The following is a 22,949-nucleotide window of genomic DNA, read 5'->3' on the forward strand; positions in this document are numbered from 1 at the left end:
GGAGAAGCCATGCAGTGTACATATGCTTATTTTCAGTTGTTTGTACTCTATATGTAGGCCTACGTCGATGGATATCGTTTCACACAGCTGGATGGCTAGACGAATGATAGATTTGAATCGACACGTTTCCACTCTTCTCCTCTAGCGGCCTCTACAGTATTGTGGTCGCGTCTATTAGCAAGAGATGAGAAAATAATAATAGGTGTTTGGACATAGTTTTTTCTCTTTATATAAATAAATGTATCTTATACAGTAAATCTACTTCTTGGAGTCAACGACTTAATGGAAACTTCAGGATTTTATCGTCACTTAAAAATTCTCTGCCCTATGTCATAATATTAAAGACACTTGGAGCCATTGGTAAGCAAGGTATAACCATTATACCCCAAAAAGACTAGTGAAGTATACTTACTTACAAATGATTTTTAAGAAAACCGGAGGTTCATTTCGGCCCTCACATAAGCCCGCCATCGGTCCCTATCCTGTGCGAGATTAATTCAGTCCCTACCATCATATCTTAACTCCCTCAAATCCATTGTAATATCCTCCCATCTACGCTTCGACCTCCCTATAGGTCATTTTCCCTCAGGTCTCCCAACTAACACTCTATATGCATTTCTGGATTCATCCATGCGTGCTACATATCCTGCCCATCTCAAACTTCTGGATTTAATGTTCCTAATTATGTTAGGGGAAGAATACAATACGTGCAGTTCTGCGTTGTGTAATGTTCTCCATTCTCCTGTAACTTCATCCCTCTTATTCCCAAATATTTTCCTAAGCACCTTGTTCTCGAACACCCTTACCCTCTGTTCCTCTCTTAAAACGAGATTCCAAATTTTTTAACCATAGAGGACAACCGGTAATATAACTTTTCTACTTTCAACTTTTTTTTTTAAAGCAGACTAAATGACGAAAGCTTTTCAACCGAATAATATTTAACAGGCATTTCCCATATTTATTCTACGTTCAATTTCCTCTTGAGAGTCGTTTATATTTTGTTACTGTTGCCCCAAGACCTTATTGAAGTCGGTTGACATCTTTTAACTATTTATTTAAAACTTTAATAAGTGGCTGATTGCAGCGTTATTGAAGCCCCATAATATTATTTCACGCCAATGTGTTTATTTACATGGACATGGACATGGACGTGATGAGAGTACCAGTGAGGTGGTAGTTTATTAACGACTTTTTCAACTGTAGAATTTATTCAATGTCGAAATTCAATGTGGACGAGAAATAGCAGATAAATGTTGACTCTCGCTCGCCCCTTTAATACAGACAAAATTCTTTCACTGCCGCGAAATCTGAGACACAGGAGTCAGGCCTTTACTTTTCTCTCTGAGAAGGCCATGCTAAAGATTTATGGCCCTTTAGAACCATCGCCAGTCACCACATTAGAACCCGCGAATCTCATTTAGCGGCAAACATCGTAACCACTAGACCACCGAGAACGACTCTTTACATAGACTCTCCACAAATTTATTCCCAGTCGTCATTAGTGCTGAAGTTTCTGAACTTTGAATTCATCATAATCTGATGACTGTTAGCATGTAAGGAAGAATTATTTTTGTTGATTATTATAAATTATTGAATATATTTTCTCTCAAACGTATGAACATAGGTGAAGAGTAGGACCTACTTGCAATAATAAGAAGACACTTATTCATAAAAATTGAAGTGACGGGTAATACGAAGTTGCATTATTCTATATGTCATACAATGTATTGTATCTCACATAATGTTCTTGATCACGTCCGTTTGGTCATGTCACGAGAGGAAGACTTCACAGATATATTCTGTTTCATTGACTATGAGGCTTTTAGTTATAGTTTGCTTACATTTTTAATTTGTTTGTGTTTTTTTTTTATTTTTAATGGTAGGCCTAAATGACTGGATGAAATATACATCTACTGATATGTGTCTAATCGAGTTTAAAAGCAGCATGCACTTGATTTGAAGGCGATAAACTGTGACGTTTTGAAATGGAACGACGTTCTTCAGAATTTGATGTAATTGAGGGGTTATATGCAATGTACAATGAAATAAGAAAACACCTTGATTAATGTAAGAATCTTAGTGCCTCGTAATTTAGTATCTGGTCTGATTTCTTAGTTTATTGGAGTGTAGTTAGTAAATAAATTAACGGAAATTACTAGCAGTACTTCAAGAGACTTTGGTAACTATGTTGGAAGCTTGCATAGTAGGCCACCGTAACAGAAAATATATTTCCAAAATGCTTAACGGCCATAAGGGTCATTGCGTAGGTCTTAATCTTATTCTGCCTTGCGAAGTATAAAGAACCAGAAAAAATCTCAATTCTACCATTTTGTATAATGCTTTCACGTTTTATAATCAGTAAATTGATACAACGAAACTCGCTACATATTTGTTCATCATGATCATCCTCACACTCATCAATAACGACGATATGCAAGGATTAGTTCGCATATTTCGTCCTCTTTGTTATAATGACTTTGAACAAACACAGGTCATTAGCAAGTTACGGGATTACGTAATCATGTGATCAGCATGGTGCAAGACACCGTTCGTACAAACAGTGGGGGACCTACTATACTAAACTCGTGAGAGGGGAGATAAAACTCCACTTCTGCCGGAAATCGAATCCGGGTCCGATAGATTTATATTCGAACACAATGCCACATGTGTCATAGCGAAAGTCGTAGTTTTAAGTAATGCGCTAATGTATTGTAGATATATTTAAAAATATATGTTATGTAGAAGGCCCAGGAATTCCAGCTGATGATCACTTTAATGATTTTGATGAGTTGCTTAATATGTTGTAGTCTGTTAGACTAGTATCGAGCGAATATTTAAAAATCGACTGATACCTTCTTCTTCTGAATGCCTCAGACTTACAGTAACGACATAATTCTAACGCTTTGGCGTTGAAAAGAGTCATATAGGGCCCAACAGTAAGTGAATAGTAATTACGGCACATTGATTGCTGCTGTTCACTATAGCATATATAGGACATTTGTTACCTCGTGAAACCAAATGCTTGTATGCGCCGTATCTCATAGTAAGAACCTTCTGGTGAGGGTAAGCGAGCTAGCTACCTGCAAGTGGAAGTGTAGCGAGGGAGGGAAGCTTCCTAGTCCACTTCTTTTTCCCTTCTTACGCGCAGAGTAGGTTTCACGAGATACCGAATGGCCTTACAGAGAAGAGATTCATTGATGGAAGATTGGTGTCATATTTATTTAAGCTACTGGTACTTTGTGCATTTTTTTTTTTTTTGCACAGCAGTACTAACGTTAAAATAGTGAGACTCGCAGAATATTAAATTAAATATATCCCGTTTACATGCCATGAATGACATGAGATGCCATGCCATACATGCCATGCTTTCATAACCTCGGCACTAGAATGAGGTAGTATGGTCTGCACCAAGCTCTAACCGCCTTTATATCCGGGAAAGGCCCAGTATAGAATTTAATAGAAGGCTCGAGTTTACTATGTGACCGTTCGAGAAGTTTTGGCAACGAGAAAAATTGCGCCACAACCTGGCATTAAACCCGGGACCTTTAATTCGTAGTCATTTGCTCTACGATCTGAAGTGCGCCTACCGCCAGAATGTTAGTTGAAAATATTAAATTTGTGCTTTAAATTTCTCGGAAGCCAGCTTTGTTCTCTCCGTAAAGTCATGTACTGTAGACTGCTAGCCAGATTTCTAATCGTGTTTTAAAGGGAACATTTTGTTCGTTATTTACTAAATGTCGTTATTGCAAATTAACCTTGTTATAACACAATACAGTTGAGCATTTATTAAATGCAACTCCAATCTGTTGATGATGTTCAAATGTCATGGCACAATAAACGAGATTAACAGAACATAGAACAATCGAGCAACTCTCATTGTTCTCAGCCCATCCCAGTGCCGGGTTTAGAAACGTGAGCTCGAAATGCTTTAATGACGTGCACACGGACACATCGACTTGTTTCTTTGAAATTACTACTTATGTAGGTTTCAGAGATATTGTAAGTGTCTTATTCATCCAATACCATGTATTAATTGCTTTGTCCAGATTTGAAATCAGGTGTCTGCGTCGTCGTGCGGTTTCCTAACCAACGTGGCGTCCACGTTGACGGAATTGCAGCGATTTCTGTCGAATTCCAAGTGACTGAGTTGTTTGTTGTGCAAGGATGAACTCACTCGACACTGGAAGTGGTTTTTCCGCCTGTGTTCGCGTAATTCCGCCTCCCCTTTCGTCCGGTTTTGTAAATAAGAGGTAGAAATACATGTCTGTTTATTCACATCGTCTTGTCCCTGTACCACATCAGTTCATACTAATGTAGTAAGTTACGAGACAGGAAACAGTCGCTACTGTTACACGTTTTATTTAGAAAGCGCACGCATTTGGGGAAGGACGTTTCCGCCCACTTCTCCTCATGCTTGAGCTCTTCAGAACCAATGCAGGCTGATTTCATTATTTATTTCGCTATACGTCTTATGACTAAATATAAATGTCCATGCACTACTTAAATGATATATAGAAAACTAAAATTGTGGTTTTTAAACGGATAAATTGAATTCTATTAAAAAGCTTCAGATTGTATTTCAGAATTTGAAAATTGTCGTACTTAAGGTACGTTTTCCTCGGTGCGACTATTGCGATGATCGTGCAACGATAATCGTTGAGCACTATTTCTTTGTATTTTCTAGAGTCGCGGCAGTTGCTCGGAGGAAAACAGCTTCATAAAAAATACAAAGAAATAGTGCTCAACGATTATCGTTGCACGATCATCGTTGAACGATCATCGCAATAGTCGCACCGAGGAAAACGTACCTTAACTCTGCAATGGTTGATTTATCTCTCAATATAAAATTATATAAATTATGAACTTGTAGAATTTAAGCCATCTGTGGAACAATACATAAATCACTGAAAAAGATAAAATAATACTAAAATAAAAATTTCCTGAAGTTATCGCTGTACCAAATAAATTGTTCTGTATAAGCGAAACGTGCTAGTATAAAATTAATACTGTATATTATAACTAATAAAATACAAGCAGCGAAAATTAAAGTTTAGGTAAATTAATCCAATCTAAATTATTAAAATTTCCTGCACTCACATTTAATGTCCAATTTGCGGATGAATTTGCAGTGTGCTGTAAAAGACTTGATAAAATAACCACGCAAGATTTTTGATGCAGAATTTATCAAAGGTTATGCCGAAAGTATTTCCTTGCTGATAAAGATGTCCAAGATATTTTGGTGTGGTAAATCTCGTGTGACCACAGCTCGTCAAACGAGACGACTGGGTTTAGACTGTGCAGAAACTAAATGAAATAGAAGTGGAGACATAAGAAATGAGTTCCAAATAAATTCAGTGAGTGTCACGATAAATTTACGAAACATTTATTGAAGAGGAAAAATAGCAAATTACCTCAAATAATTTCATATTACAACTGAAAGTTTAATCTAGACAGGTAATCCCAGGAATTGGCTAACGACAGGACATGTGAAGCCGGAACAGGCAAAATGCCGCACTGTGAATCGCAGGTATTGGTATATAGGCCTAAAGATGAGTAAGAGTTGCAGTTACGTATTTATCCGAAAATCGTCGGACGTTTGTATAGATTTTGATAAGACGGAAGACTTTTGATGGAAAATATCTCTGTTTGCATGGGTGTGTTTATTTAAACGCTGCTGTCCAAATAAGAGTTTGAAGTAAAATTCGTGTGTTTGCAAATTTTTATGCATCATTGCAATTTTATTTGTCGCCTGTGTCAAATCTAACCATAAAATTGCCATATCTTGAGTCAACATTTATAATCTTACAATAGACACGTAAATAGCAAAGTACCAATATTGGTGTATCCCTTTATTGTAATTGAAGTAGGCCTAAAGCGTGAAAGTGAATGCTTCCCTGAAAGCTCGAGCCAGTTATTGGTGTTCATAGTTTCTATTCCTCGCACACAGTGTGAGGAGGAGTGCTAAATCAAGACGGTTGTGATGAGTGGGGCATGTGGCACGCGTAGGAGAAGACAGTAATACATACACAATTTTAATGTAATCAAAATTTTTGGGTAGGTGAGATGCTAGTAATCATGTTAGGGAAATACTACGATGGAATGTTAAAATGCGGACTACTGAGATGAGGATTAATTGATATAGCTTTGTTTCAGGCCTATCACCATATTTGAGCATAGAGGTTATTATAAACTAAAAGTTTATGAAAACTAAATGACTGTATAATACATACGTACCAAGTACATTATGAGGATAAAAAAAAGACATATTGTGAATTCCGGGGTGGATGAGTTCGATAGCTTTCGCAGTATCGATCATAATATTAATACTGGTATTTTTGTATTTTTAATGTACGAATCATGTCGATATTTATATCGATTATTTTTAATATTCCTGATGTTTGCAATTACATCAATGAAGTAAGTCGTGTTTTAAATAAAACATTTATTACAGTAATATATTTTGTAGCAAAAATCAAATGTACAGTTATTCTGAAAAACACACATGCCGATACTCGTACAAGTTTCCTTCAGTATAGTTTCGTTGGGTAGTCGCTGCGTTTTATGTTGGTGATAACTGTGATATGACCTTATGACTCACCGTCACATGCTATATGTATTTGTATATCGCCTTGAAGGACATTTTTAGATTTTTACAATGCGAAAGTCGCTGAAATTATGTACTGGCAAATAAAATTTACGTTTATTTTTGTATGTAAGAAAGCGTACAATAAAGCGCGTTCTAGTTTCATTTACATTATTCAGTTGCGTTTGAAGTGATATCAATGTTTATGATTGTAAATTTTATAACCTTTAAGTAAACAAATCTTATTTCAATTAGTGCCAAAATGTTGTCTTTATGTACCTTCAGTATCCATATTTTAATACCAAAAAATTATAGGAATCTCGGTGAGGTCTTGTTCTACTTCAGGATGAGGTCTAATTATAAACTTAGGTTAAGTGATCCTTGAAATTGTGTTACGAAATGTATTTCCCAAGATAATATATTTCCACATATGAATTCGTTCGAGATGTGGACCACTTCAGTTACAAGTATTTTACAGGATAATTTCACGGTCGTTTTCGTGTTTCATTGTATGCAGTGTTTTACATAGTGTTTCAGGAAATCACTTAAGTAAATTTTATTGAAATTATGTTCTACGATAACCATAGCACTGTAATAGGCCTAATTACATATACTATTTTATGGGCACTTTCGTGTTTTATGTATCCTTAAGTATCCGAACTGTATGTTTACTGTTTCATAACGTTCTGATATCGTGAAGGATGTAGACTTCATAAAAATGCCGGATTTTAATATAATTTGACGTTAATTATATTCATACTGACGGTGAAGTGATAGAACAAACACATCTTCCTCACTATAATATATCTTTTCACCATCTTATCACATCAGAAACTACGATGCGTTGATACGAAATCATTAAACTGCGACAGATCAGTCTTGAAGTTACAGTCGATGTTTTTGCACGCACTGTATTCGCTCAGCCTCCCAGAGAATCCGCGCGTACGCGAGCGCTAGCATTGGGTTACTGCGGCCGCCATAGATGATGACCAAAAATGGCTGCGCGGGGTGTTGGTGGGGGGGAAGGGGCTGAATGGTGCGGGACTGGGATCAGGTTTGGGATGATGTAATCTGCCGTGCGGCCCGGACTATTCAAATTTCGGCAAATGCTCTCATTATTAGTGCGCTAATGTTCGGACTCGCATAAGATGCACTAAAATACCTTGCGATATTTTTTTATAATGATTGAGTTAGTGATGTTTAGCTCCTATCCCACTTACAAAATGGTTATTGGTGTGTCAGCGATTAGAAGTGGATTTTAAAAATGAGTTTTCAGACTGTTTCAATTACTGAGGCTGTAGTTAATGTGTCCTTGAAACAATATTGCAAAATGGGTGATATGTAGATGAAAAACTCTACGAAGTTAGAAAAAGTTAATCACATAATATAACTTTATTTAGTGTTCTGCCCAAGGGCAGATCTTTCATTGCAAACCCAGTTTTTTCCAATCTTTCCTATTTTCTGCCTTCCTCGTTGTTTCCTCATATGATCAATATATTTTAATGTCATCTATCATCTGATATCTTCTTCTACCCAGAACTCTTCTCCCGTTCACCATTCCTTCCAGTGTATCCTTCAGTAGGCAGTTTCTCCTCAGCTAGTGTCTCAGCCAATTATTCTTCCTCTTCTTGATGAGTTTCAGAATAATTCTTTCTTCAACTACTCTTTTCAACACAGCTTCACTTATTCTGTCTGTCCACTTCACACGTTCCATTCTTCTCCATATCCACATTTCAAATGCTTCTATTCGCTTCTCTTCACTTCGTCGTAATATCAATGTTTCTGCCCCATACGATGCCACACTCCATAGAAAGCATTTCACTTGTCTCTTCCTTAGTTATTTTTCCAGAGATCCGCAGATGATGTTCTTTTTCTATTAAAAGCTTCCTTGGCCATTGCTATCCTCCTTTTGACTTCCTGATAAGCAGCTCATGTTACTGCTTATAGCACACCTAAAGTATTTGAAGCTGTTCACGTACTCTACTGCCTCTTTTAGAATTCGCAAGTTTATCATCTGTATTTTTCTTCCTATGACCATGCTCTTCGTCTTATTTGCATTTATCTTCATCCCATACTGCTCACAGCTGTCATTTAGCTCCAGTAGCATATCCTTTAGTATCATTTCCTTTTCTGCTAACAACGCCATATCATCAGAAAATCTTATGCACTTTTTCTTCCTCCTACTATCACTCCTCCCATGTTCTGAAAACAGTTCTTCACAAAATCCTCCAACTAGATGTTGAACAGGGTAGGTGATAAAGGACATTCTTGATGTATTTCTCTCCTAATTTCACATTTCTTTTCCTATCCTGACTTTGACTCGTTTCATATAAAGATTACTGAACAGTCTTCTCTCTTTCCAATTCACACCCATCAGTTTATTCCAATCCACTTTGTCAAAAGCCTTTTCTAGGTCCACAAATACTACATACACTTCTTTATTCCGATTGTCTGTAGCAGTCCAATTGCATCTCTCTTACCTTTTCCCTTCCTGAAGCCAAACTGCTCTTCTTCCAACTGTTCTTCCATCTTAGAATATAAACGTCGATTCATAACTTACTTGCGCATAGTAATTCGATATACGGAACTTACCTATCCTTAGAGAACTGCAGTGATTTTGTAGGATCCCTGTTAAGAAAAGTGTGAATTACGTACGTTTTTATGATATTGAGGTTCTAATTTAATTACTTCATTATTTTTTCTCTTTTTTTAAGTACCGGTATTGTGTTGTTTCCTTTCTGTGGAACGTTGCCCAATTTTCATCAGTGCAAAAAATATAGTTCGATGTTTACATCAGTGGAATACTTGAATATTAAATATTTTACTGAATTGTATTATATTTCTTCGACAAAGTGACTGCAATAATTTGTATTTTAAGTCAGTATACAGAGTATTTTCAACACTATTTATCCTTGACCACCAACACAAGTATTTACTTCAATATACTGTACGTCTGTTATCTTCAGAGAGTTTTCATCTCTCCCTTCGTGATGTATCCTATCTAAAACATGTTTTGATTGCACGGACACCGTTGTACTCCATGAAATTGGCCTTATACAACGCCGCCTAAGTAAACACAAGATCTCACATTGATATCGAACTCAGGATTTCTGATCTTGTTGGACAGTATTGTTTGTTAAGCATTAAGATTTCATCCACTCTATTTTAACTAGCGAGACCTTTGCATTTTTCCAAGTTGAGTTTATCCACAGTCTGATCATATTAGCTTAATGATGATAATAATAATAATAATAATAATAATAATAATAATAATAATAATAATAATAATAATAATAATGCTGATTTTATTCTATTCTCTTGAATCCATATTGGCACATATTACATTTTATTGTACCTGTGTAATATATCCTAGATAACAGGGAACGTTACCACTGAATATGGAAGCTGCTCAATGTTTACTCAGTAAACTTAAAGACGGGCGATAAGCCTGGATAGGCTGTATTGTACAGGAAGTTGAATGTTACAGTGCGAGAAGGTGAACGAAACGGTGTATTTGCTACTTCTTCGAGTCCCCTCTCCTTTTATATGCTTTCATATTATGGAATGTGGTTGCCTTGGGTTAATATATTATGTAAATATACATATATATTCATATATGAGGTCTCGCAGTCCTCATTGAATACAATGACTACAAGTAGGCATTCTGTAGATATATCTATTAAATTGAGAAAAATTCGTTTCGGCACCGGGAATCGAACCCGGGTCCTCTCAGCTCTGCGCGCTGAGCACTCTTTCCAATTGAGCTATGCCGGAACACGATCCACGGTGCCGACCGAATCTTCTCATTCATATCAATAGCCTAGTACCTGCATTTTTAAGACATACAAGTCACGTATGCAGGAGCGCATATTTAAATGACTTTCTGGCATTTTCGAAAACAGTTTATGAATACTGTTAACGTTTGACATATACATATATATTCATATGTGAAGTCTCACCGTCCTTATTGAATGCACTGACCACGAGTAGCCTTACTGTAGATATATCTATTAAATTGAGAAAAAACTCATTATCGAAAATGGCCAGAAAGTCGTTTAAATATGTGCTCCTGCATACGTGACTTGTATCTCTTAAAAATGCAGATATGAATGAGAAGAGTTCGGCCGGCACCGTGAATCATGTCCCGGCATAGCTCAGTTGGAAAGAGCGCGCAGAGCTGAGTGGTCCCGGGTTCGATTTCCAGTGCCGGAACGAATTTTTTCTCAATTTAATAGATATTATATTATGTAAAGGTAAATACAGGAAGTTGCAATTATTAATTAATGTACAAGGAAGTTCTAACCCAACATAAGCTCGATTAAAAATGGAAGAGGGTAGAAATCTATAGAGGGTAAATTTATTTAGAATTAAGAGGACCGTCTGTAAACACAAGCACTGTCCGTAAGGTACATATTATTAATTAACGATATTGATTCGTCCCTCTTCTCATTTGTTGAGAATTGATTAGAGAGGAGAGGAAGTAGGAGAGAGATGCCCTTTCACTTGAACAGTGAGTCCATGTATGGCTGAGCTAAATATGGTTGATCAATGAACCTTGAAGGAAGCATGTTGGAGATGAATGTACGCTACTGTTTTGCTTGAACTGACTATGAGAGCGGCCATGTAACTCTGCATACACAGTGCACATCAAAATATACAAAGTTGTATACGACTGATACTATGAGGACACAATCATGGAGGAAATCTTATGACGACAAAGGCGTGGTTTTGCCCTATATTGAAGACGATGAGCTTTATCGACAGCGATAGCCTCTTTCCTTTTATGTATCTTAGGTTATGTCTTCTCTTCGGCTTACCTTTCCAACATTATTTAAGCGCCTTCAGTGGTACTGCGAACCGCGGAGTAAGGCAAGTGGCCGGTTGACTTGGAGATGGCATAAACTATTTTAATTTGTCCCAAGACTAGTTGCTATGCTGCGATTACTAGCCCACCTATTATAATTTTCTCACTGCGATATGTTAGTCAGTTACTTAACGATGCTGTATCAACTATTAGGTTATTTAGAGTAGATGGAATTTGTGATAGGGATATGGTATTTGGCGAGATGAGGCCGAGGATTCGCCATGGAATTACCTGACGCTTGCCTTATAGTTGGGAAGGGATAAAGCAGATAATCACCTAAGCGGGAATCGAACCCACTCCCAAGCGCAGCTCCGAATCAGCAGGCAAATGCGCCGACTGCCTGAGTTTGAGCTGTGCTGGTGGCCCTTGTAATATTTCCCTCTCGAATTTTGAGACGTCCATGGAGGAGGAGGTCAAATTCTTACACTGTCCAGAATGTGTTTCCATAACTTCTAGATTTTGATGCACAATTTAGTTTGGATATAATATGGTCATGTTTTTTGTATTGATATTTTCATACAAAATAAATGCAATTTCTGCAATTTTAGCCTTTTATGTCTGAACAGTTGTAACTTCAGTCTTGGGGAGTCATGCAAGTTTAGAGATCCCTTTGAGGGTCATGATACTGAAAAGTATTGTTTGTTTTCTTCATTTGCCCCCTCTACACATTCTCTCGCCTTTCGCTAACGGAAGCTATTTCTGTACTATAGACGACAGGAGCAACTGATCGATTTATACAAGTTACCCAAGTGCTTCCCCAATACTTTACTACACAATGCTTAAACATGCGAGAATCGTAGGTCGATGTCCACGATTAAAGTATTTAAACATGTGTGAAATTCAATTAAAGAATGATAGTTTAAAAACATCGAACAGTAGAAAATAAAGTTAAACTTGGAAACTGTGAAAAATTATACCAAAGGTCCCACGCATATTAATCTACGTTGCTATTTGTTCAGCTATGCTGACTTCTGGTAAACTTGCTGAAACGGATAGATAGTAGTCATAAAATCTGATAATACAGTTTTAAAAGGCATTATTTTAATTACTGCTCATTTTACACTTGTAACTTAAGTGTGTTTGAGCCTGCTGTTCAAACATTACAATTTAGCATGGGTTTAATTTTTAAATACCGCGTTTCCCATTAGCGACCTCTCACGTCATTGAAAAAAAAAAAACATCCAGATATGCTTTTAAGTTCTTAGGTAACATGTTCTGAGCGGACGTAGCTTAATCAATCGTCGTCATCAAGCTTTACGAATGAATAGTTGTACAGTCACTCTTTCGTGGCATGGTGCATACTGCATAGTCTTCAGGGAGAAGATCTTGCTACTCCCACCTTGGCACCGTGAATCGAAAGGAATGCGCTACGCTCCACGACCTTGCTTCCATGACATACGCCAGAGGACCTTCACCTCTCCGGCACGTAAATGTTCCTAAGCACTCAGTTTTGATAGCAGCCTTCGCCACTTGTAACGATTATTCCTGTAGGCACTAATCTTACAACCTTTCTTCTCTGTAAAATTGACTTCGATTCTTGGAGTGTTTTAATGTGTATGTGAACAGAAGCCTCTACGCATTCGTCTGCGTTTTTACCGGACATTTTGTAGGTCCTAAGTTTTTAACAAAAAACGTCTGTTATTAATCTCCTGATACTAGTGAAAAGTGTTTGAATTCTTAACTTGGCTGTCCTCACTTGTGTTTCCCTCTGGACTGAAGTATCTCCGTTTCATATTCGACTTACGAGAAAAAGATGAGCAAAGCCGGGATTCTTTATCACAACGTTTGCAATATATTAAAGAAATTGACAACATTCGTCTGTTGTAAACTAAATTTTCAATGACATTCTCGTCCACCTATAAATTATTCCTGCTTGCATGCACAAATAGTTCTGCTGATCAACCCTTGAGGCCATCTTTGATACCTAAATATTCCGAATCGTGTAAAAATTATCTGCTAGCTATTTTGTTCTCTAATTATCATCGGGAGTAATGAATTCGGATTTACTGTGTCTTGATCTCACCGTCAGAAATGTACGTCAACTCTGAAAAACAGAATTCCAGGGAGTCTTAGTTTGATTATATCTGTCTTAGTTTAATTATATCTGAAGGCATTAAAAAGTAATGAGAATTATAGTTGTGATATGTTTGCCAGAATCATTGAGGGGAATGGTGACTTTTATGGTCATAAATTCGGTAAACGAAATTTTAGTTTAAATTGAATACCCCTTTCCTCGGAATGAAAAGTCAAACTCAGTAGTGAAACAATGTATCTTAGATCCTTATTTCGCGACCATTCATTATTATTTTAAAATTATTATAAACTCCTTCTCTACCTTACGCTGACTAGTAATTGTGTTGGACAAATTGTGATATGAAGTAAATTATTATCATACATCCCTCTGAAATTAATGTTTTATCGTTCATTAACTCCCTTCAAGGATAGAATCTTTTGGTTCATTGCTTTCTCCCCCTGAGAATAATTAACAAAAATTAATGTTCACAATTAATATTAGTATCCTTTGGTCTTGTGATCAGCAAGACCGTTAAGACAACGTAGGACAAACTGAAAATAAATGACAGCCGTCCCCTATGGATAGTAGTAAAGTTCTAATTCCCTACAGTGAACCAGATCCACTGGTTTCGTAGCCAGAAACTCTGTTACATGAATCACAGCGGAAGATGAATCCAGTTTTTAACTTAGTTGCATATTGTGTCAGTATTCTAATTCATTTCCTGGTTTTACTGACATCTGAGGAAATTTACTAAATTTTATGACCTAAAATTCTCTCGAAAATGTTGCTTTTACAGTTTGTTCTCCCCTTAATCACGTTTAATACTGAGCGAAACAGTCCTATAAGTCTTGTGAGAGGTAAAATTGAGGTGGTAACTGTGTCGATAAGGTATATATTTTTTACCTATTGTAAACATTTTCACACTGAACAATTGACGGGTATGTTAGAAATGTTGAGTGAATGGATCACGGAACGAAGAATGTTTGTAGTGTGCATTTGTCTGGTTTGAAAAACTGTGATATTATCTCTGAATTTTATGAATCAGAATGAAGGCAGAAATGCCATTTCCTCGTGAGATTTCCATGCTTGAAGAACAAACATAGGATACAATTGAACAAGAGGTCGTTTTATTGCTCAGTCAGTTCCTTTATAATAAACGCCCCTGATGCTTCCGAATATTTGTTTGTGGAACGATCTGAAACTATCAAAGGAACGTACGTTCTCTTAAAGCATCGTTTAAATTGTTGTGTGTACGTTTTGTATCGCAAGAAATGTTGGTAGAGAGAGAAGTGTAGTCACTCATTGAGAATAGGAAGCGGCGAAGGCGGACTACCGCTGAAGAATCTGCAGCGCTGTTAATTGATGTCATCTGGGTGCATTCCTTTGCGCCAACAAGTAGATACTACCGACTTCAAACGATGCCCGGTACATTATAGCACATTCTTAATAATAACACTGCGCAAAGGTAGAAAAGTGAGAGACTGCGAACTTTGTCGGCTTGAGAGGATTCACTACATGTTCAGAAGAATACCGATATTGATAAGCTGTGGAATTTCTGCTGAAAAACCGAACCGACAAAGATCACCATAAGAACTACTTTTGTATTGTACAACCTAGAATCTTACGTCCACACCTGTGAAGTGACGGTTAGCGCGTCTGGCCGCGGACCAGGTGGCCTGAGTTCGATTCCCGGTCGGGGCAAGTTACCTGGTTGAGATCTTTTTTTTTTTTTTTCGTATTTTTTCCTCAACCCAATATGAACAAATGTTAGGTAACTATCAGTGCTGGATCCCGGACTCATTTTTCACCGGCATTATCGCCTTCATCTCATTCAGACGCTAAATAACCTAAGATGTTGATAAAGCGTCATAAAATAACTACCAAAAAAATCTGAAACTTATTAGTCTCAAGATATACGTACATTAGCTGCAGCTGTCTGTGACAGACTCAGATAATTTAGAAAGAAGAAAAGAGCGTCTGTCCAAAGGGAAACTAGGACAGAATCATAATTTCAAATGAGTTCATAGAAAATGTGACAGAGTTCAAGTACTTGGATACGACGCAGTGACATCAAGCTTTGTGGTGTCAGTATCCGAAGCGAGTGCATCTGTATTGAATTTCGCCAAGCTTTTGTATTCTACTGAGTTACATACTGTAGAATAATAATTTTATTTCTTTATTTTGTCATTTCTGGTATTTATGAAAAATGTTGCCATCCTCTTTTTTCATTTCTTCCGTAATATTTGTAGATGTGCAGTAGACGAACTTAAATAATGTATGACGTTAATTTAGTTGCGGAAATTCTGTTAGGGCAGGTCAACTCAAATGTATGCGTATTATACTCTTAATATTAGGGCATGCTGTAATGAAACTCAGGTTTTTATTTAAACTTTGGAATATAGAAATTTATTTCTTACGGAAACTGAATGTGTGGCTGAAGTTGTGGTGTCTTTTACTACGTCATACTGCATCCTTATCATATTGACATTAGGCTCTAGGTCTGTAATAAGGAATTGTTCGCTCTGTGGAAAAGTAACACAGTGACAGCGATGACGGTGGTAGCAGTTAAATGACGGACTACTACCACCACTATAACTATGACTCTTGGTTATTAAGGCAGGCAGGCCACCGGCGTAGCTCAGGCAATAACGCGTTTGCCTGCAAATGTTTGGGAGTGGTTCAATTCCCATTTGAGCTGATTACGTGGTTGAGATTTTTTCCAAGGTTTCCCCAACTATAAGAGGAATGTCAGGTAGTCCCATGGTGAATCGTCGATCTCCTCTCTCCAAATACCATGTCTCCATCAGTAATTCGCTTTATAAATTAATAGTTGATATAGCATCGTTAAATAATCGAATAAAAAGTGAGACTTAACTATGGCATTGAATACGACTAAAACTATGGTTGAGACATTAGAAACAGTTGTGACTGATTAGTGATTACGGTTGTGACCATTAGTGACCACAATTGTGACCGCGATTAATGACCATGGTTGTGACTGCAATTAGGTACAACAGCTGTGTCTGCGATTAGTGACTACGATTGTGACTATGACCGAGGTTAATGACTGCGACCGTCATTGTGGACGTGACTAGTGACTGCCATCGTCACTGTGACCGTGACTGGTGACTGCGACCGTCACTGTGACCGTGACTGTTGACCGACCTTCACTGTGGTCGTGACTGGTGACTGCGACCGTCACTATGGTCGTGACTGGTGACTGCGACCGTCACTATGGTCGTGACTGGTGACTGCGACCGTCACTGTGGTCGTGACTGGTGACTGCGACCGTCACCGTGGTCGTGATTGGTGACTGCGACCGTCACTGTGGTCGTGACTGGTGACTACTACCGTCACTATGGTCGTGACTGGTGACTGCGACCGTCATTGTGGTCGTGACCGATGACTGTGACCGTCAGTGTGGTCGTGACCGGTGGCTGCGACCGTCACTGTGGTCGTGACCGGTGGCTGCGACCGTAATTGCGGTCGTGACTGGTGACTGTGACCGTCAATGTAGTCGTGATTGGTGACTGCGACCGTCACTGTGGTCTTAACTGCGACCGTGACCGTCAATGTGCGACTGTCATTAAGACCGTGAACATGACTATGACAGTTAATGACAAGACAGTTATAATTCGACAGATAATAGTTGGAAGTCTGACTGATATCGCGTGTTGAATTTATAAATATAATGAAATGATGCATTGCCTTCAAAAATGGTTTAGAAAATAGATTGGCCCAATAACTAAATTAAAATGTGAGTAATGTTTATCTGTTCCGAATGCAGCGCAGTCTGGAGCTTTAATGTGCTTGTCTGTGTAATTGGCAATGGCGAGATGAGGCTGAAGATTCGCCATGAGATTACGGAACATTCGCCTTACAGTTTGAGAAACCCTCTGAAAAAAAAAAAACTAGGTAATTAGCACAAGTGGGATTGGAATTCATGCTGGAGCGCAGTCTCAGATGTCGAGCTACGCCGCGCGTCAATCCAACCATTGCAGTGTGTATATTTAATAACACCAATAGATCTTTGAATATGTAGTACGTGCTTATACACGACGTGTAGTTTATACAGTTTTTAAATTGGTTGAACGCTCTCTTGAGGCTTAAAGCAATTGGAAGTCCGAAGATCCAGTTAATAGAATAGAAAATTAAGTAATTTCGTTTTTTCAACAGTATCACAATCCAGAAGAAACAGGACAACAAAGCTGACTTGGGACATGGGGTAAATCGTTTTTCTAATACGCTAGAGTTGAGAGTTCGACTCCCGAAACCGGTACTGTGTATTTATATGGGCCTGTGCCATATTGGTGCATTCCCGTGAGAGTTGATCGATACCTATATAAATTGAGTGTGTGCAGTTATTTCTTGACCAGCTCTTGCGTCAGAAAGCAAAAGGAAGTAAGCGCCTTGCATGGATTTTCAGGTCATTGATTCATACATATGTGATTTTATTCTTGTTTTGATATACATATTGAAACTGAAATATTTATCTCACCATATCTCAAAATGGAGATTTGGATTTTGTTATGGCTTCTGAGGTAAGAGCTGTAGAGTATTGGAAGTTAAGAATGAAATTATTATTATCAATTATCCTCTACCGGCTCCGTTATCATGGTATCCATACATTTACAATTGTATGTACATATTTTCTCTTAGGATCACTAAAATATTATAGGGAAGTTAAAACGTTCTGGTAACAGAAAGAATATATTAGAATAAATTCAAGGGAAGAGAGAACAGGAATGACATGGTGGAGATTAGGTATCTGGAGGCTCAAGAATAAGAGCGGAAACTCAGAGAAAGATGCTGAATGTTCGTTATGCGGAAGACTCAATTTTAACTTTAAGTTGTGCGGTAACTAGATTTGAGAAATTGTTGTCTGGATAAAAAAAAATGAACATAAACGCTGTAGTGGCATATAAATAGAACGAATGGTCCCCTAAGCGCTATCAATCTGAATAAATTAGGATAGTTTATTTATTTATTTTTATTTTTTTAAGAGTTAAAATTAGATGGGAAGAAGAGGTTAAAGCTATGACTGAAATGAGGATTATGAATGTTGAGTATTCGGACCAGATATTTATTTATTTATTTATTTAGTGATGTATGCATTTAGTGATTTATGTATTTATTTAATGATGTATGTATTTATTTATTCATTCATTTATTCATTTGAAAGAACATAGGCATTACTGCCCATAAAAGCATGAAAAGTATGTAATTAAAATATCGAAAGGGGCCATATCATATAACAAAGTAATTTTAAGTGGACTTAATATAGGAAAGAAAAGGTTAAAGTTAATGTTTTCAAATATAAGGGTTCACTACTTTTTATTATGTATTGATGAAGAATTGTATACATTTGTTAGAAAAATTAACAGTGTTATATTAGTAAATGATGGAATAATAGCCATTATTTTAATCCAAAAAAATGTTAAACGGATACTTGTTATTAACATATGTTGCCATACTCGTTAATTTGTAATTATTATATAGTGGGTGATGGCGGATTGAGAACTGGACTACATCTAATCTGTCATGCTGTGAGTGCAGAATGATGTAATAAATAAATAAAATATTTTCCCTTGGTCTTTTTATCTCCCCTTTTCCTGCTTCCCTTAAATTTTAAGAGTAATATATAGGCTATTTTCGCAACAAATCTTGGAAGTTAAACTGATCAAGATCGAGGATTTACTATACAGAGTGTTTTAAAAATAGAGCGTATAATTTCAGGTATGTAGGCCTACTCCCCATATGTAAACAATGCAAAAAAACATTACGACATGTGTCCGGAAATGCTTGGTTTCCGAGTTACGATCTTCAAAACAGTGATATTCACCGGAACGTTTTTCTTCTCCCAGGTAGATGCCGGGACAGAAGATATTAACAGAAGACACTCTGACAGTTAATTCCGAGGCGAAGGGTACATTGAGTGTTGTGTTTGGCGTTGTACTGTGCGACATGTATTCAAATCAGGAGCTGGCAGAAGTGCACTTCATGTACGGTAAGGCGGATGGCAATGCTGCGCTGGCTCGTCGTTTGTACCACGAGAACTATCTTGATCGATGGATAGGTAGAGATGGCCCAGTTGCTTGGCCTCCACGCTCACCTGATTTGAACCCCATCGATTTCTACTTGTGGGGTCATTTAAAATCATTGGTGTATTCGTTTCCGGTGCCTGACATGGAATCCCTTCGGGATCGAATTGTGGCAGGTTGTGAGGAAATACGCAATACTCCTTGAATTTGGGATCGTGTTCGCAGGGCCATGAGACATCGATGTGAGGCCTGTATTCAAGCAAGAGGTGTACATTTTGAACATCTGCTGTAAAGGCAACTATCTGCGGGAAGAAAAACGTTCCGGTGAATATCACTGTTTTGAAGGCCATAGCTCGGAAATCAAGCATTTCCGGACACATGTTGTAATGAATTTTTTGTATTGTCTACATATGGGAAATGCATACCTGAAATTATGCCATCTATTTTTGAAACATTCTGTATAGTCGCCATGGGTGACGCAGTCGTATAGTGCTGGCCTTCTGTGCCCGAGGTTACGGGCTCGATCCCGGCCCAGGTCGATGGCATTTAAGTGTGCTTAAATGCGATAGGCTCATGTAAGCAGATTTCCTACTGGCATATAAAAGAACCCCTGCGGGACAAAATTCCGGCACACCGGCGACGCTGATATAACCTCGGCAGTTGCGAGCGTCGTTAAATAAAACATACTTTTATTTATTTATTTATTTATTTATTTATTTATTTATTTATACTACAAAAGTTGGGCGACCGCAACCTACAAATCCGATTGTGGTTGAACTTGTGATTATCATTTGGCTTTTACTAAAATGAATGAAACATATTAGAGGTTTAACTAATGGGCTACCTCGTAGGTCGTGCAATGCACAAAAAATGAGGCCATGTGGATACCCGAGATGAATAGAAGGGGAGAGGAGAAAGAAAAGAAGAGAGATAGAGACTTGCTTACGGTCTGGATCTGAACTTCTCTCTCTTTCATTAATATCCTGCGATGTATTCAATCCTACATTTTCATTAACTTTGCTTTCTCCTTGAAATGTAAACATAAAATATATGGCAATTTTGATGGCAATACTCTCTTATGTCCTTATACCAAGAATAGTGTGGGACATTTTATCTGTATAACGTTGTTTGTGTACAGCGATTTCTTCTAGATCTCTAGACAGTTGGAGGTTGCGGTAGCGAATATATTGTATATACTCATAATCAGAGTCTGCGCTTTGGCGTGGATTCGAATCCCGATTGGGCCTAATACCCAGTTGGGTTTTTTTTTTTTTTCGAAACTTTCCCAACTGTAAGGCGAATATCAGGTAATTCCATGACGAATCACTGCGCTCATCTAATCAAATACCGTCTCGCTGTCATCAATTTCACCGTTACTAGATAACCTTGAAATTGATAATCGTTAAGTAATCAATTGAAATGCCACCACTGTGGTCTGGTGGTTAGAACGCTGGACTTTTAATCCTGTGGACCCGGGTTCTTACCCTGTTATATTCCCAATTTACAACTTGTGTTGGGTAAGTCCGTGGTCCAGGTAACAGAGGTTTTCTCTGGTTCCCTTGTGGCATCCCAACAAATCTCCATCATGTCATCTCATAATGGGTGTAGCGTAAACCAGTGTCCTATTGCGCACCTAGGCAATGACTCTGTCGGTAAATGGAGTTACACAACTGGCTTCATATGAGTGAATGACTAAAAGTCAAGTACCCGTGAATAGCAAAAATAATCGATTGAAATAAAAAAAAAAAATACTGACGTATTTTATTCGGTTTAATGCCTACCAGTCAGTTAACAAAGGAAAGATGCGCATGAAGGTTTTTTTTTTCCTACAGGTAAGTGACCTTTTCTTAAATTATAAATAAAGGCGATATAGTCAAAGTAAGGTCTTTTTTTACATAAAAGAACGAATGAAACGGTGTAGATCTTGGTTTCCAACAGTGTTTTTATATAAGAGAAATTATCTATAGTATTATGCCTCAGGCAAATTCGGGCTTGAACACCTGCACGAATAGCTCCGAAAAATTAACTTTAACCATAATAATTTTGGCTATAAAGCAAGAAGTGGAATAAGTTGTTTTTATGATTTATTGTATACATAAAAATAATTTCTTTGTTCATTCGTACACAACTTAACCTAGGCTACAGTGATATAAATCTTATTTTCCCAAACTGAACAGAAATTTGTTAGTTGCCTTGTAGTTACACCAAATTTAGTAGACCCATGTATCGTCCTTCACGTCGCCCTCGTCCTATTGTGTCAAGATGAGCCGTGTAATTTAATCACATTCTTACTTGAAATTGAAATTCTCGACGGCACTATCTCGCTGCGCTTTCTGAACTCATGTCACGCCACCAGATTTTATTTATACACTCCTCGTCCCAACTGCATGCACTATACGGCTATTCATATCTTCACGAACACACTATGTTACTGCGGTGAATCGCCCTTGCGTCCGCCTGTTCATATTATAACACCTCGAGGTCCGCAGTGTTGCAGACACGACATTGAATCTCTTCTGGAGCGAATATCGTTCAGTAAGGAAGATGGTCATAAATATTCATTTTTTCGGAAAACCTTTACAGATATCGTAAATTCTAATCGATCCCCCTGATTTCTTCGGAAATGATTAAATTCTTGCTTTTACCACGTCTCAAAAGTTTCATGGTTCAAAACAAACTGACATTACTTTGTTACTCTTCTCTTTACCTTGATATACTTTAACCTGAGCCACTGTGTATTCATTTCACTTTATTTTTTACGTAATTATTTTGTGATCTGTTTAACTATATTCATATAGCTTTTTTTAGAAAGGAACTAAGTCAAAATTTGTCATTCTTATTTTTATTGATGAAATGATTAATAGTTCCAAGACACATTGATTGACAAAGAAAGGAACTTAGTCTAACCTTTCCCTGTATTTCTAACATCAAGTTGATGTTTATAGTACGGCAGTGGCACATTGGTATTTATTAATGAAAATAATTTTTTTTTTTTTGCTCTCCTGAAAAGTAGCAAATTTTGACTTAGTTTCTTTCTAAAAAGTGCGATACTGATTATGATAGATCATTGGTGGCATAATGTGGCAGTGTGTCGGCCTAGGTAGCGTAGTCGTTATAGCGCTGGCCTTCTGTGCTCGAGGTTGCGGGTTCGATCCCGGCCTAAGTCGATGGCATTTAAGTGTGTTTAAATGCGACAGGCTAATGTCAGTAGATTTAAGCTTACTGACATGTAAAAGAACTCTTGCGGGACAAAATTCCGGCACAACGGCGACGCTGATATAACCTCTGCAGTTGCGAGCGTCGTTAAATAAAGCATAATTTGATTTTTTAATGTGACATTGCAACACAAAATATGATAAGCTTGTGGGTATGAAGCCACTCTGCCTATTTTGCTGGAATTTGAAACATAATGTTCTTGGTATGAAGTAGTCAGCTGATTGCACTACG

The 22,949-nt window shown here is 37.6% G+C and overlaps 1 protein-coding gene and 1 non-coding gene across 3 annotated transcripts in view; one reads left to right on the top strand and one right to left on the bottom strand.

The window, feature by feature from the left end:
- Actn (alpha actinin) overlaps positions 1 to 22,949 on the top strand; it is a 173,565-nt gene that overhangs the window by 26,717 nt on the left and 123,899 nt on the right. The window lies entirely within an intron of this gene.
- On the bottom strand, positions 10,282 to 10,357 carry TRNAC-GCA (transfer RNA cysteine (anticodon GCA)). The gene has a single exon. It is a non-coding gene; the product is annotated as a tRNA-Cys (tRNA).

This window comes from Periplaneta americana, chromosome 13, assembly GCF_040183065.1.
Source record: "Periplaneta americana isolate PAMFEO1 chromosome 13, P.americana_PAMFEO1_priV1, whole genome shotgun sequence".
In the NCBI taxonomy this organism is placed as follows: Eukaryota; Metazoa; Arthropoda; class Insecta; order Blattodea; family Blattidae; genus Periplaneta; species Periplaneta americana.